At 33.7% G+C, this 16,055-nt stretch overlaps 1 long non-coding RNA gene across 1 annotated transcript; it reads right to left on the bottom strand.

The window, feature by feature from the left end:
* Positions 1–14,433: 14,433 nt before the first annotated feature.
* LOC123215311 lies at positions 14,434–16,046 on the bottom strand. The gene is made up of 2 exons (XR_006502007.1): positions 15,824–16,046; positions 14,434–15,182 (listed from the first exon to the last, which is right to left on the bottom strand). It is a non-coding gene; the product is annotated as an uncharacterized LOC123215311 (long non-coding RNA).
* Positions 16,047–16,055: the final 9 nt, after the last annotated feature.

Here is a 16,055-nt window from a genome sequence, read left to right as displayed (position 1 = left end):
TAACATGGCTGACGATTTTAGAGGAAGTTGTAGGATGAGATTGTGATTCCAAATTAGTACCAAGTCCCACACAATAAATACAAGTAGCTGCTAAAAATCCCCACATATTGATCGGATGTGTATGAAATGGAGATGCATTTTTGCTCTGACAGTCCAGTTGAAGCAGACCAATCAGCAATGGTATCAAAAAAAGGAATATCAGGTGGTGCCTGGTAGAGGACATTAATGGCTCTTCTCCTGAAAAACTGTCAAAGCAAAATAAAGTGATTAAGCTTAAGCAGAAGACTTTTTCAAGGTTAATACGTGCATTAAAAACATGAATGCTTTCATGGCCTGCAAAGAAAAACAATGAAACTGTTGAAATTAAGTAAAAAATGATACAAACCTAGCGAAATTGTGATGGAGAGGACACAGGCAGCTTGGCAGCTTTGGTTGACTCAGTTTCTTCATATTCTCCATTTTGCCAACTTTGACTCTCCGAACTCTGAATTTGCCTATTGGTGTTTCAGAGTTTCCGACTACTCTAATCTCATCGTTTCTCCTACCCAAACTCATTTCTTTTAGATTCTGTTATTTTGGTTTGAGTTCTGAATTGGTTGTGAGTTTATACTTATAGTGTTCAGAACAAAAAACATAGAAACTTTTAATTCGTAAAATGCAGAGAAATTGCTTAGCAGCTTCACGCGCGACTTTACCTTGTTTCTCCAACCCAAACTTATTCCAGATTATAACAAAAAGTAAAGGTATTAAAAGTGTTAGAATCATACAAGCATTAATTCTAATCACAGCAAGGATCTCCTTTTCTTTTTCAATTAAACTTTTAAGATAAAAATATTCTTATTTTAATTAAAAGAAAAAAGCATTTGATTCTAACAAAAAAGAAATATTCTTATTTTAATTGATAGAAAAGAGTCTAAAAAATAAAGTTGCTAAGACTAAAGAATCCATTAGAATTAAATGGTCTAAATTGGTTCCATTAAAATTCATTCTTTGAAACCAATCTTATTGAAATGATATATTCTCACTGAAAAGAGCAAAGTACGTCATCGCAATTGAAATGACGGGAAGAATCCATTAGAATTGATTTTCACTTCTTTGAGATAAATAATTTGTTTACATCATTTAAATTGGTTCCATTAAAATGGATTCTTCAGTCTTCGCATCAAATGTGATTATTCTTTGCTTTAGGTTTTCATTGTTTTGGAAAGAACAAACCGCTTTTTGGAAGGAGAAAAAAGGCAAGATTCAATTTGTTTAGTTTCAGATCAGAAAAATGCAAATGGATTTTTTGTTATTTTATTATTATATTCACTGATTTAAATTATTATATAATTAAATTATTGTATAATGCAAAAGTGATTATTGTATTAATTTTTATATATTATTATATAATTAAATTATTTTAAATTATAAATAAAATCATATCAAATCAAATAACAAAACTTCCTAAGATTATTTCTCACACTAGTTTTAATGTATAAATAAATATGTATTTATAAGATTTTAAATACTCAAATATCGATCTATAGTTAATTGTTGTTAAAATTTTTTATTTAAACTAAAAATAAAATTGTCATTTTATCAATTAAAAAATATTTAATTTTTCTTTTTCTCCTTCAAGTTTTAAAAACTCTCATTTAATCCATTAATCTCAACTTTAAAAAGTAATATTTTTTTCCCAAATTCATAGGGTTTTATCCCCTCTTTAGTGACTGCAATAGCCACTAGCTCCTCTATTTTCCTCCCTTTCTCCAACAGCCACCGCTAACAACATTCGATGATAAACAAAGAAGCCCCAACAACGATGAATCGAAGACGAAGAAGCCGCGACCATGTTGTCTAGATTCGTCATGTTTTCCATTGAATCGGCACTGGACAAAACTTTCGTTGTGCAATTCATCTTCCTCTAAAGTTAAATCAATTGAAAACGCAGTGGATTCTCATCATCCGTCACCTATTTAAATTTGCCTCTTCATCTTTGATCATCGCGTTTCATCATCGGTCAATGTTTGGGTACCTATCATCGAACGTTGTTGACTATGACAGAAAGAGAAGGGAAGAAAATGGAGGAGTTGTGGCAGATTTGAAAACCCTAGGGTTTAGGATTTATGAGAGAAAATCAATTTTTTGAAACTTAATCCTGAAAATAAATTATTAGTTTTTCCAACTAATGGAGAAAAATGATATAAATTTTTAGGGTTTAGTGATAAAATATAATTTTATCTTTGTTTTTAACAAAAAAAATTTAACAGAAATTAGCTTATAGATAAAACTTTAAGTTTTTCAAACTCATAGATATATATTTGTCTTTGCATTACAATTTTGGTAAAAGTCCTTTGGCCTTAGAGGCATGCATAAAAGCATTCATAGAGAAAATAAGGTATCCATTTAAATGTTGCGGCTCTCTGAAGAGATAACAGAGAGAGAGAAACATTTGCAGATGGGGTCTCATTTTCACCATTGTTGTTTCATCTTTTACTAGTTAACTTCAGTTTCATTCATTAAACTAATATCCACATTTTATTTTCAGCTATTCTCAACTGAGTTCTCTCCCTCGTTTTTTTTTTTTTTTAACTGGGTTCTCTTTCTTCTGGTCATTCTATGCGTTTTTGCTTGTCTAGTTGTTTGCTTTGCTGCGCTCTGGGGATTTTTTGTGTGTTTTGACCTTTAAATGTTATTGAACTTACAAAATCCAAAAACCTTAATATGGGAATTGCTACTGAGAATTCCTAAGCGTGATACTCTGATTTATGATTGAGGAGGAGAGAAGAAAGGTGTCACGCGCACTTCTTCTACGTTCTGCCTTCTCGTCTGTATATCGCTATGTAACACCCCTTTTTGAAAATATAACCCAAGTGGTAATTATCCTGAAGGGACATGTCTCGTGTAAATAAATATCTAAATTAAAATACATTATTTACTGTAGACGAATTATTATTTATTGAACTTAAATTGGCATATCCAAAGATACCCCCAAAAAACTGAGTTTAACAATTACTAATAATTTAATTATTCCCACGAGCACAATAAAAAAAAAAAGAATAACATAAATCAAGATAACTAAAAAACAACAATCAATTTGCAGTTCAGTGTGCCGATCCACTCCCCTCTTTGTTTAACCTGTTGTCTCTTCTACCTATAAAACACAGAACAATATATACTATAAGCATAGATACTCATAGATTCTTATGATGTCATTGGTTTTCTCTAACAACCTTTTTCTCTAACAGAGTCTCAGTGTCAAACATGCCCCAGAAGCAATGATTGGACACTTGTCTCATGTGCTTTTATGAGCAACCATCTCTAATGCATATTGAATTGAGCACCCATCTCAAATATCTCGTATAACCATACCTGATACAGACACCCATCTCAAGTAGTGCTTACCTTCCCAAATCATTTTTTTAATTCTAATTCTCAAGATCGAGACATTTCATCAATCGATATGTGTATTCTTCTTACCGGGAAGTCTCATTAACTGACCTTCTATATAATTTCCTTAATACCAAAACATCTCATCAACTTGCATTCAACATAATTTACCATATTTATGTATAATTATACTCACAATTTCTTGACTAGATTTGTTATAATCTTTTACAGACCCTACATTGATTCTTATACCGATACTCAGAGTGAGAATTAATTTCTCATGATATAATATTGATAATATGCAATCGGCCCAAAACCCGATGGATGAAAATAAATAAATAATTAATTAAATAAATGAATAATAAATATTATTTCATATGGTGCTGGTACACCGTAACTAAGGTGGGTGCGCCTGCACCCAATAAATGAAATATGCCATGTGGTGCAGTACACTGTAGCTTATTGGGTGCACCTGCACCCTGCATATAAATGAGCACGTGGTATGCACTTGGCCATCACGGTTAAATTTCAAAACAGAAGAGTCTGCCATGCACGCAGGCAGCTTCTCAACCGACGATTATGCATGCTGCTCGACGGCAAGGTACGTGCCGGCGAGAACTCGGCATACCGGCAAGAGTGCAACACCTCCGGTAAACGTGCAGTATGCAGGCAGCAAGAACTTTGCCAGATGTGGTGCACGTTCGGCGAGCTTGCGGCATGCCGGCAGCGAGAATTGGCCTGACGTGCTGCCCATCCGGAGTTGTTAGCCGCTAGGCCAGCCCTTGGCGGTGCCGTCGGTGACCCAACCAAGAGCCAACGCAAGATCCCGGCCTCCCGACATCCATGATCGCCAATCATCAACAACATCATAAAAGTGTACAAATGTATACATAAAATCAATGCTAGCCTAAATTCTAATTCTCAGAAACAATACCACCCAGCCACATAATACACATGATTATTAGAAGATCCAATATACATACACAACATTCAGAAACTTCAGATCACAAAGCTCAGGTGCAGAAAAGTATGGATGGTGGCCTACCTTTTCTCCGGCGATCTCGACGATATTCGTGTGGTGACGGCTCCTCTGATGACTTCCTTCCCTAATCGACGTACTGGAGGTTCTGCTCTCTCTCCTTCTCGTCGAAAATGGTTGCTGGGTATGAGAGAATAAAATGCGTCCGCTTCCTCTCTTTTCTCTTCTCCCTTTTCTTCTCTTTTCTTTCTTTTTTTAATTTTTTTATCTTCGTTTTTTTTTTTCTTCTTAATACTGTTAACTTTTTAGATGAGTTGAAGGCAATGCCCTTCAGGGCAATCCTCCCAGATTCACGTTCCTTTATACATATTTTTAGGATTCAAGCTTGATTATAATTTTTTTGATTTCCATTTTAAGGTGTGCTCTACCTAAATATACATAGATAATTTTCTAACTCAAATTTTATATAAATGAAATATCTTGATAACATATGACATATAATATCCTTGGAGTTCATACCCGAACATACACAATCTCTAAATACAAGGGTATACACACTTTAAATCCCATAATTTGAGTAATAAATAAAATACCAAATATTACTAAAATAATCAAATTATCTTTTTTATTATTTAGGGGTATTATACCCTGTATTCCCGTCAGCGCAACCTCGATTGGGTCCAACATGTGGAGATTGAAACAATGCACCTCAACTCTAGCAAGATAAATGCAATTCTCCCGGTAGGTGAAGTTGCTAAGCAGTTGTGAAGCGTCTGGCTCTTACCTCAGCTTAAGGAGGCGAAAAAGCAGAAGGTCAAAATATAAAGGAACCTGAACCTAAACCACCCTAAAAAAAAAAAAAAAGAAATACTATGGAAACTTTAATGAATTTCTAAGTCAGTGATGCAGCTGCAGTGTAACATAACAAAGTGGGATAACTTGACCCCAAATTTTTAAATATAATAATTTTTTATTTTAATTGACTATTATAATTATTAGATATATATTTGTGATTCAACAATAAAAATTATTAAATAAAACATAGTCATGTAATCTAATCAGAAGATAAGCAAATAATACATACATACATACATACATACATACATACATATATATATATATATATATATATATATATATATATATATATATATATATATATATATATATATATAAAAGTAAAAAGTGATGTCGAGTTATATAAGTTATGAAATTATGAACTTAGAACTTTAATTTGTATATTTTTTGGTCAGATGATCCACCCGTAGGAAAGAAGAAGAAAGTGATCACAAACATTAACTTAATTCCCAGGAGACTGTTTAATTTTATGCTTCTATCCCATTAAAAAAAAAAAAACAGAGGGAGATTGACTTTTACTAGAACTCTAATGAATTCTTTAGTCTTTACATCTTTATTTTTCAATTTCACTTCCCTGGCGATTCTCTGCTACAATTCCAGACATCAAGACAATAAAGAAACTGGTCCGATGGTTGCTCATATAAAAGTTCGAATTGGGAATTTCAATTCTTTTAGTAAACTGATTTTATTCTGTAATACTTGTTATTTTGGTTTCCTCGAGTATAATTAAAATAAATTTCTTGTAATAGACATGCAATTATAAAGGTTTTAACAATCTTAGATGATTAGGAAAGTATTTTCTAGTAGGTATTCTTTATGTCTGAATCTTGAGAGTTTTCTGCATGTTGCTGTTTTGGGAAAACTAGTATTAGCAACACCGAAAATTTTTCGGAGCTATATCATGCTTGGGCAAAAAACAGAGAGATCGAAAGCTCCCTCAAATATTAAGTGCAAAAGACCTTAAAATTCTACTTTCTCTTAACCTTGTAAAAAATTGTTTAAACCCGTGAAAATAACAAACTTGTATCCACCCGTTTTATTCGATAGAACGCCCGTTCTGGAACGTTATTTTGTGACCATTCAAAAGGAAACCAAGCTGTTCCTCTGATTGTTCAACATTATTCAGGTGAAACACCCGTCCCTCAAATTGAAATGCATGTTCCTCACTTGTAACATTTGTTTCAGAATTCTAGTGACTATATCCAACAAAAGATTCTTAAACAAATTGTGAGGCTGATATATATTTAGAACCGTACATTGTGACAGAGAGTTGACGATTTCTGGGAACGAAATAATTGATCGTCCAGAGCATTACATAGGCAAATGTTGCTCCTTCAAAGTAAGACTTCTGTCACTTGCAAGTGAAATTGTTCTGCTAGTTCCGTCTCTGAGCCATTCATAAAGATATTTTATCAAATGTCTAGCTAGCGTAACAGGAAAAACAGCCCATAAGCAAAAACAAAGCCATCCAAGTGAAGGCCGGAATAAAACAGATGCAAGCGAGACTGAAGCAAGAGCACCAATGCTGAGAATAACATGGTCAACCATTTGAGACGAACTTGACTGATGATTTTGTAATTCCAAGTTAGTAGCAATTACAGTACAACAAACACAAATGGCTGCGAAAACACCCACATATTTAAAGGGTATGTTTCGAATGGAGACACAGTCTTGTTCTGCTAATCCACCTGGAGCAGCCCGATCAGCAACTGTATTAAGAATAAGAATATAAAATGGTGCCTGGTAGAGGAAATTATCGGTCGCTCAACCGGAAAACTGTCAAAAACAAAATACAAATATTTTAGATAATAATTCAACTATTACAAAAACTATATTCTTGAATCCATAATGTGAGTTTGAGCTCATTTGAGCTGGTGTTATTGAAAGTTTAGTAGAAGGCATTGTTGAGGCAAGCATGCATGCAACATTAGAAGGAAATATTACGAATCAGAAAATGAAGAAAATTGAAAGATAGAAACTGATCTGCAATCTAAAAGGAAGCCAGTAAACCTTGCATGGTTGTTAATTATGAGATGGGCAGGGGCAGCTCAGGAGCTTTGTTCTCATTTTACTTTCCCTTTGAACGATTATCAATCTGCTAACTCTGAATTTGCGGATTGGTTGCTCAGGTAAATTACTTCCCTATTAGGGTTTGGTTAACGATATGAATCAATTAACAAGCAGAACTCGATTTAATAGGCCTGTTGACTGTGCACAAATCGGCTCTGGAGGGGCCACTGTCTCTTCTTTTGTGGGTGCCTTACACGGTAGGCCAATTGAAGAAACCATAAACTTCATATTGAAATGTGAATGTATGAATTATGGTCAGATTCAGTTTGAACTATTTAAGCTCGAATTTGAGCTTAAATCAAACAAATTGAGTTCAAGCCAAGATTAGACTTGTAATATTATATATGTTGTCAATATATAAAACATTATAGACATAAGTTAGTTATAGTTTTGTTTTTTAATTTTACAACTCAAAACTTTTTTTAATAACTTAAGAGTGCACGAACTATTTAGTCGATATTGTCCGATAATACTCAAGCAATATATAATACTCGTACCTACTCAAAATCTCTCTTATCAATACGAGATTTGTTTATTAATATTATAAGAATTGTTTTCATAAAATTAGTCTATTCAAACATTTAAATTCGAATCAATTTTTATCAAATTTAGAATTAAATTATTTTCAAATTGAATTATTTATATTTTAGCCAGTATCAAGTTATTCAAATTCAAAGTAGTCCATAACTCTAAACTAATTTCAGAAAGTAATAATTTTAAATGCTTATTAGCGTATAAAAATAATTTGCATGGCTCATTGGCTCCTCTCGTGCAAGCTTCTCATCTTAATTCCTAAACTTTACTCATCACATGTGTTCCCACTTGTGGATAGAAAATATGGGGACCGGGCAGAAAAAGTTAATTTCCCCTGTGGTGTTTTTCTCCTCTTGATCCAGTTGTTTTAATAATAAGAAAGACTCCCTTAACATGACAACTGTTATTAGTATTTACTAACTGAAACGGTATCGTCTCTAGAATAACGAAAATACCCATAATATAAAAAAATTTTCCAACATCCAAACCCCAAAAAGAAAAAAAAAGCAATTTTTCTCGTCTTTAATACTTATTAAAAACAAGAGAAGAAAATTTAAAAACTCCAAGTAAAGCTAATATTATCTTTTGGAGGAGAGGAAGGAGCCAAGTATTTTTATCCAATTGACTTGAAAAACACAAGTAAAGCCCCGAAATTCCAAATATGTGCAACATCTAACCATCAAGTTCAAGTCAAGTTTACTTATCAGGACACGCCGATGGATGCATAAAAATAAAAATGAAGAAAGTACACTTCGGAGATACTGTTTTGGGAGAAAAAATAAGGATATACTTTGATCAGGGTTGAATTCGAAGCATAAAAAACTCAAACTAACGCCTTCACTATAACATTACAAAAGGTTCGAGATACCTACAAGGGGTATTGCCGCAAGGAAAAAAAATGAAAACGAGAAATTTTCTAGTAATAAGAAAGAGACAACGCAACAATTTTTTAAGAAGGATTCCAGTAAGATCGAAGCAGGACTAAAACAGCTGAAATGATTGTATTAGGCAAATGTTGCTTCTTCTTCAATGTGAGACATGCCCAGAATCTATTGAATCTGACACGACCCACGTAAATGGCTTTGTTTATTATGGGTTTGAGCCATTCATAAATATGTTTTGGCAAGTTTGTAAAGAGCGTGATAGTCAAACCAGTCCACAAGCATAAAAGAAGCCATCCAATGAAACCCGGGAACAAAACCGATGCCAGAGAGACTGAAGCAAGAGCTCCTGAACAGAGAATAACATGGTTGACGATTTGAGAGCTAGTTGTGGGATGAGTTTGTGATTCCGAATTAGTACGGAGTCCCACACAATAAATACAAGTAGCTGCTAAAAATCCCCACATGTTGATCGGGTGTGTATGAAATGGAGATACATTTTTGCTCTGATAGTCCACTTGAAGCAGACCAATCAGCAATGGTATCAAAAACTTGAATATCAGATGGTGCCTGGGAGAGGAAATTAATGGCTCATCTCCTGAAAAATTGTCAAAGCAAAATCAAGTGTCAAAGCAGAAGACTATTTCAAGGTTAATACGTGCATTAAAAACATGAATGCTTTCATGGCCTGCAAAGAGAAACAATGAAACTGTTAAAATTAAGTTAAAAATGATACAAACCTTGCAAAATTGTGATGGAGAGGACAGAGGCAGCTTGGCGGCTTTGGTGGACTCAGTTTCTTCTTATTCTGCATTTTGCCTACTTTGACTCTCGGAACTCTAAATTTGGGTGTTGGTGGTTCAGATTCTCCGATTACTCTAATCTCATAGTTTCTCCCTCGCAAACTCATTTCTTTTAGGTTTTGTGATTTTGGTTCTGAGCTCTGATTTACTTAGAGAATCAAGTGAGTTCGTTTTTTACTGTTATGTATTCTGAAGAAGTTGCTTGGCAACTTCAGTTAAATATACCGTGTTTTGCGGGCCCTTGCCACATTGGAAGTACAACTTATTTTGCGTTATGGATTCCACCCAAGAATGCGTCCTGGATGTCAATTGATACTTGCCATGCATAGGTGATTCATCTAAATTTTGGTTTTGTTTTTATTGGTTTATCCCGAAACAGGGTTTGGACTCTTATTGGTCCGTGTTAAAAACTTAAGGTGAGTTTTTACATATTTAGACTTCAATTGTTAAAATGTCTTAAACCAATCTAACATGAATATTTAATATATTATTATATAGATTTTATTTTTCTTCCCCAGATGAGGCTTACATATTTCAACTGACCAATTTACAAATTCAGAGTTAATAGAGTGATAATCACTAAAAGAGAAAGTACCTTTTAGATTGGAGATTAGTTTCCATCTTTCCATTTTTTTCCTTCTTGTTATTAATAGGGAAGTTGAGTTGATCTCTGCTAAGCCAACAAGAGAGCATTTGTGGTGTTAGGCTAGAGTTACTTTGGTGGTCCTCTGTCTCTTCGGAGACATCCGATAAAATTGAAACGATACTTTGATGGTTCTCTAATTTTCAGGTTTGTAATTTCTTTTAAAACCTATAATTCTGACATGTCTTGGAAAGTTATAAAATTTAAACAAATTCTATTCTAAATTTTCATGATATTATTCACTAGTATTTGATGAATTTGAATTGTTACCTTTATTTTTTTTTCTTTTTTAGCAATTTTCATTTGATTTTTTTCAGTTAAATTTTCATTTGGTTTGTCTAGTATTTGGTGTTTTGTATAATTAACAATTCTATCAAGCACACAGTTTTAGGATTTTAGGAATGAATTAGTTTTTCTCCCTTCTTTTTTCAAATACTTTCTAGTAGACATTTATATTCAAAGAATAAACAATTTGGAGCCCTTAGTATTTTTTCGCTAAAACACAAATAATTATAAAAAAAAGCGTAAGGAAATGTGACACCAAATTTGTACTCCTTAATAATAAAAATAATAAATATCAATATAATTTCAATTATTTTTATGTAAATGAAAAAACAACTAATTTATGAAGGAAAAAAATAAAATATGAAGAACAAAAGAACACCATCTTATGTCCTCTCTATTACTTGTTTGATGTCCTCTGAATCAAAGTTGCAAAATTTGATTCGATTAACGTTTAGATTTTGCAAAGGCCCCACAATAGAAGATAAAGAAAATAGGAAAAGGGCAATGAATGAAGAAAATAAAAAGGAAAAGTAAATGTGTGTTTTTTTTTTAAGTATATTTTTAAGGTTGAAATTAACTAAATACGCATTATTTAATAAATACATATATTTAATAAATACATGTAAAAAAAGCAATGTGATATATGAACACATTTTAAATATATAAAATAAGTATACAGATGATATGTCATCATATGATCTAGTATTATTTTATTTTTAATTCAAAATTATCAAATAACATAATGACACATTATTTATGTATTAATTTTATATACACATAATTTTATTAATTATAATAAAACTATGTATACACACTTTTGAGTAAACAAATGGATATATAGTGTCATCATGTGATTCGGTGATTTTAAATTAAAGGATAAAAATAATATCTAATTTTGTGATTACATAAATAAATAATTTGTGTATCCAATTAGGCCTGGATATGATTCGAGTCAACTCGGTCTTCAAAGTTGATTCGGTTCGATTTAGCTTAACTCAAATTCATTTGATTAAAATTTGAACAGAAAGATTTAGCTCGTTTTTTAATTTGAGCCGAACTCGAGCCAAGAGGTTTTTAGTTTGAATCAATAGTTTAAACTTATAGCTCAATTCGACTCAAATTCATGACTCAAATCAATTCGAATTTGTGATTTGGTTCAATTTGAATAAAAATTTTGAATATTATTTGAATAAAACGATATCATTTTATCAATGAACTACGAACTTAAATCATAATCTTACCCATACATTCGAACAATTAAACTTAAACTGAACCGCATTAAACCATTTTTTATCTAAACTGAACTCGAGTCGAACTTAATTTTGATTCGATGAACTCAAACCAAATTATAGTTAGACCATTTTCAATCCGAGCTAAACTCAAGTTAAGAATTGTTCAGACTTGATCCAAGGAAAAATTTTGCGAAGACTCAAACAGCACAACAATTGTTCAAGGAAGACTCCCGTAAGATGAAAGCAAGACTCAAACAGCTGAAATTATTGTATTGGGCACATGTTGCTTCTTCGATGCGAGAAATTCCCAGAATCTCTTGAATTTGACACGAACCGCATAAATGGCTAGCGGAATAGGCAAAACAGTCCATAAGCATAAAATAATCCATCCAATGAAACCCGGGAACAAAACCGATGCCAGAGAAAGTGAAGCAAGAGCTCCGGAACTGAGAATAACATGGCTAACCATTTTAGCGTAAGTTGTAGGATGAGCCTGTAATTCCAAATTAGTACCAAGTCCCACACAATAAACAAAAGTAGCTGCTAAAAATCCCCACATATTGATAGGGTGTGTATTAAATGGGGACACATTTTTGCTCTGATGGTCTACTTGGAGTAGACCAATCAGCAATGGTATCAAATACAAGAATATCAGATGGTGCCTGGCAGAGGAAACTAATGGCTCATCTCCTGAAAAACTGTCAGAGCAAAATAAAGTGATTAAGCTTAAGCAGAAGACTTTTTCATGGTTGATAATACATATATTAAAAACATGAATGCTTAAATGGCCTGCAGTGAAAAACAAATTGTTGAAATTGAGTTAACAATGATACAAACCTAGCCAAATTGTGATGGACAGGACAAAAGCAGCTTGGCGGCTTTGGTCGACTCAGTTTCTTCTTATTCTCCATTTTGCCTACTTTGACTTTCCCAACTTTGAACTTGCGTGCTGGTGGTTCAGTTTTTCCATCTACTCTAATCTCATTGTTTCTCCTGGCCGAACTCATTTCTTTTAGATGTTGTGATCTTGGTTCGTGTTCTGAATCGAGTGATTGAGTATTGTGTTTTTATAGTCGAAGAAGGGGCATCTCAATTAGTGGGAGTACAATATTAAGCCACTAAAGGAAACGTGTAAGATGAAAATGAAGCCAAAGAAAAATGCGAAACTTTTCGCTATATCCATATATATTGGGGGTCAATTGACAGTGTTAACGGTATCTTCTCCAGAATGACAAAAATACGTATGATATAAAAAATCATCTACTAGAGCCCCTACCTCAAAAACCAAAGTCACACAAAATGCAATTTCCCACCTACTCTTATCTGGAAAAAAAAAAAAAACCTAGCCTTCGAACACAATCGTAGTCAATTCAGATTCAAAGTAAAAAAAAATTGCTGGAGAATTTCCATGCAGATCTCAAATCAACGCCTTTTGGTATATTCAATTTCACTTTAAATCGGAAAAAAAAAAAAAACATATACATGCAGAGAAGGGTAAGAGGCTATTTATGAAAATTTCCCTCTTAATCGAACATGATGATGGGAGACAAAATAAATAATAATATATTAATTAACCTTAGCCTTTTCGTCAGACAAAGCACAACATAACGGAGAATTTCCCTTTGAACCAACCAGCTAGTGGCAGAGGCCGCAGACTCATAAATAAAAGTTAGAAAATCGAATTGAATAAAAACAAATATAAGAGGTTTATAATAAATTAAAAAAATCTAAATTGGATAACAAAATTTTTAATAATTATATTAATATTTTATCTATACTAAAATGTAAAATTTTCAAAATCAACAGAGTCAATCGACTCTCTTGACTCTGTCATTGCCACCAAGACACCAACTGCGCTCTTTCTATCACCGTAATCGCTTCTTTTATGTGTTTGCCTTCTCGCCTGCTAGTGCCACCAGCGGCTGCAGTGTTCCTGTTATCGCAACCTTGATCGGGTCCAGCATGTTTACAAGGATTTGGGGCTGAAACAACTATACCAAGAAATTTGACACAGTTTGGAGAGGAATCATAACCATTTGTATGAAATGTCCATTCTGCCCCAACCGTTAATGCTTCGCTAACGTACAGGGGGTTAAATTTAACGTCTGGATACGGATAATGTACCTCAAGTCCTCAACTCAAGGAGAGCAACCTCCTGATAGGTCAAGTTACGAAGCAATTTTGCCGCTAGTTGACAAGGAATCTGAACTTCCCTCAAAAAAGGAAAAATAAAATAAAGAAACTTTCTCAATTCCTGAGTCAGTGGTCTGTTACATGATTGCATCACAATAAAGTGGGATAACTTGACCCCAAATTTTAAAATATAATAATTTATTATTTTAATTGGTAATTGTACTTATTAAATCACTCGATTCAGATCTCGAGCCAAAATCACAAAATCTAAAACAAATTTATGAATGCCTCAAACCTGGAACAAATAAAAATACTTTACGTGGGTTGAGTCAGATTTAATAGTTTTCGAAGCTGTGTCATGTTTGGGCAAAAAACAGAGAAATCGAAAGCTCCCTTAAATATTAAGTGCGAAAAACTTAAAACTCTAGCTCACTCTTTTAAAAGCCGCAAAAAAATTGTTTAAACCCGTGAAAGTAACAGACTTATTCCGCTGTGGTACAGCCATTTCATTGGATAGTGCGGCCATTCAAAAGGGAACCAACTGTTCCTCTGATTGTTCAACATTATTCAGTTGAAACTCCGGTCCTTCAAAATGAAATGCATGCTCCTCACTTGAAACATTTGTTCCAGAATTCTAGTGATATGTTTTAATAAATATATGCATTACACAAACCACAAACCCAAAGGCCAAACAACTTAAGCTCAACCTCAAGAAACAGAGGTTAGTAAGACTACCACAAACATTGAAACACAGCTCGAAACACGTCTAGACTTTTAACAGAATTTGAGTAAAGAACATCTAAGCCTCACTACAAATGTCCCTAGTCCAAACCAAGTGCTACAGACACAAATAAGCAACAGAATTACCCACCCAACAATATAGGTTTACACAATAAAAGACTCAATGGCTGTTCACTGTAAATTACACTGCTTTTTCAGACTCCAGCAAGCAGAGCACAGGGAAGCCTCACAGCAGCAACTGGAGCAAGTATGAGCGACAGACAGGGAGGAAACAGCCCGTCCACACAGCCAAGAGAATCATTTAGAAGCAAAACAGCAGACTGCATTCAGCACCCCAGATGGAACAATAAACAAAAGACCACCTGAAACCTCCAAAACTTCACCCCTGCTTGTGCATCAACCTGAACCAGTGAGCAACAGCAGACATAGGCAACCACACAATTTCTTACCGGAGCACAATGATGTTGAAGGCAACAGCACCACACCAGAAGCACAATCAGCTCACCAGAGCAAGCAGAACCTGAGCCGCAGACCACAGAAACCAGCCATCATAGGAGCAACAAAAACAGGATTGAGAAAAGCTCTTCAACATGGATCAACACAAATGGGAAACCCACAAGCAAGCATCTTCAGAACCAAGAGAGCAAAAACCTGCAGCAACCAGAGCAAGGGAACAGAGGACAAACCCAAAAAGCAAAGAAACAAATAACATCAACACCCTCAACAACGAGAGAGAAAAGCCCAGGAGATAATAAACAGACCAATATTCCAATCAAACAGGTCAACTATAAAAAAAAAACAGAAATTTATACCAATACTCAGATAGCATACAGATAATAAACAGAAATTTATACCAGTACTCAAATAGCATATAGATCAAGCTTATTTCTAATATAATATTTCAGATCAGTATTGAAGTTCAACAGATCAGTCATAATGTTGACAGCATGTTTCCAATCAACACTCAAGTTATATAAATCAAGCATATTACTCACTAACAATTCAAGATCTATGCTCAAACAGTTAAATTAGCACTTGAACAAAGTAAATCAGACATAATTGTGAACAAAACGCTTCAAATCGCTCATAGATCAAGCATATAATGAACAAAATATTTCAGATCAAGCATATTATAAGCACAATATTCAACATCTATACTTAAACAGGTAGGCCAGAACATTTTCGGACTTATTACAAGCAAAGAATCACGAACGAGTATCATTATTAATCAAAAATCAATAAAAAACAGTACAATAATAGCCACGTTTTAGCAGTTTAAGGATGGAGGTCACCTTTCACACCGCAAAGCCCACTCACTTACTATAAACTCCTTTCCAGGAGAAGCAATGATAGTCTAGTGCTCTGACACCACGTGGAGATTCATGTGAACAGTGAGAAACTCGCAAAAATAAAGTACGTTAACTAGGGTTTTCGAAGAGTTGAAGGTGAGAGAGATATAAGAGAAATTGATTAAAGAGAAGGTGAACAAAGTTTTATTATTTTTTGTAAAATCTATCCACCCCC

Source organism: Mangifera indica, chromosome 5, assembly GCF_011075055.1.
Source record: "Mangifera indica cultivar Alphonso chromosome 5, CATAS_Mindica_2.1, whole genome shotgun sequence".
NCBI lineage: Eukaryota > Viridiplantae > Streptophyta > Magnoliopsida > Sapindales > Anacardiaceae > Mangifera > Mangifera indica.
The sequence above is the reverse complement of the archived record's forward strand: the minus strand, read 5'-3'. Positions and strand labels throughout refer to the sequence as shown.